The sequence below is a fragment of the Dendroctonus ponderosae genome, unplaced genomic scaffold (assembly GCF_020466585.1).
Source record: "Dendroctonus ponderosae isolate FM_Combo_2020 unplaced genomic scaffold, Dpon_F_20191213v2 Dpon_F_20191213_11, whole genome shotgun sequence".
NCBI lineage: Eukaryota > Metazoa > Arthropoda > Insecta > Coleoptera > Curculionidae > Dendroctonus > Dendroctonus ponderosae.
In genome coordinates, this window is record NW_026017213.1 from 4,670,989 (window position 1) to 4,672,912 (window position 1,924).

Genomic DNA, 1,924 nt, shown 5'->3' on the forward strand with positions numbered 1-1,924 from the left:
GCACTTCACGTGAATGAATATTCAGAGGCCAAAGTTTGTGGCAAGTTCGTTTGGGTTCGTTGATGCTCGAGACCTAAACTCAACGAAACCCTCAGTGAAAATAATACTAAAGTTTCTTTGCGGTTTGCTCTTAATGTACCAAGCTGAAATGCACCGAGCGAAAACTCACTCAAGCCCTAATTCCCAAATTCCCATCTATAGAAATTAACTTTTTAACGTTTTATCATCGGGACCAACAACGAACTTTGGACAAACGCAGTCAACTATAGAAGTTTGTCCAGGTTCCTTTGTGTTTGCTGATGTTCAAAGCCTAAAGTGACTTAATTTGTGGATATATTTGCATTCGATGGCTCCAGATGCTCATTTACCCATCTGGGGTGACGGGCTCAATGTTCGTTTATTGCTCGTTTGTGTTTGTTCATGTTCAAAGTAAAATGCTCACAATAAGCGCTAATCGCTAAAATGTTCGGAACCTTGAAGCTCTCAAATCAATCGACTGAATAAGTGCAGGTCAAATTGATCAAACCCGTTGGATCGGCTCGAAACATTGAGTGGAACCAAGTTTTATCTTGCAGATCTTCATCTTCGTTCATGCTCGTTTGGGTTTGTTGTGCAATATTTTTTGCCTCATGGCATAAACTTTATAGCAACGCAAGTTCAGGTTCAATGTTCGTTTATGTTTGCTGATGTTCGCTGTCTTAATCGCGCGGTAAAATCAGCTCAAGACAAGTTTGCAAGTTGCTCTGCATTGACTTTTGAACATGCTTGAATGAATTTTACTTACAGTGACTAATGATTTGATTAGAATTAGCCGAACTCGAATTTTCCATCTTAAAGAGCAATCAGTCACTAATGAATATCGCTGAAAAAGATTAGTCCAGTGGAACCTTCCAGATAAAGTTCGTCGCCTCTAGCCGGAAAAACTAATGGATTAGCCCTAGTTAAGCAGTTTTAAGTAAATGGCCGGCAAAATTCCAGATCTAGATCCATTCGATTGTTGCTTGAACTGCTGGTGATTTCTGAGACAATCGAGAACGGTGTCGACAGTGACTCGCAGGTGAAAAGAATGGCAACAACACGGAAAAATGCATGTAGATTTTTCCGTAAAACAACTGCGAAAGCAGTGCACAAATATCCCTTCCGAGGGCTGTTTGCGCTGATTAATAACCGTTACCGACACGCACATTTCAACTTAATCAAGCTGCAAAATGAACGCCGTTCCGCCGCCATTTGCATAACGAAATAACGATATTCTTTTGTTCATGGTTATTAAACAATCTTCATTAGAGCCGTCTTATCGCGGAACGACCTTAGCTAAGGTTTCGTTTACAAGTGTCCGACAATTAGAACAGATTAAAAACAGGCCGTTATAACGGGCGTTTCGTCGATTAAAATCACGGTTTTGCTATCGGCAACGAAATCGCGTAATTCTTGAATAGTTTGGGATTTTTCGCGTCGGGAGCACTTTTTGGGAGCATAAGTATTCAATGGAAGTTCTTCGCATTTTTCAAACTGCCTGGAAAAACCGACGGGCTGTAGACTGGGTTGGAGTGATGTGGGCGCCATCTACAAGGCGCGGCCGGCCTTGCTGGTCGCTCACGTTTCTTCAGAACCACTAACTCGAACGTGGTTCTCATAGAAAGCAGCCCACTAACTACACGCTTTGTTTAGAGGTTTAATTGGTTCTTAAACCCAGCTGATTTTTTTAATTGAATTGGAGTCAAACGAGCCTTTGTTTAAATCTTCAGTTTTTTTAATTGAACTTAGTTACTTTCTTTGAATAAAATTACGGATCCCTGATGAAAATGGGAACAATACAAGCTTAAAACCAGAATTAGGCATCATCAACCTCAAAAGATGTAGACTCAGAAAACTTCTTCTTTCTTCATTTAGTAGTTTTTCTCCTTCAAGTAGCAACTTGAAA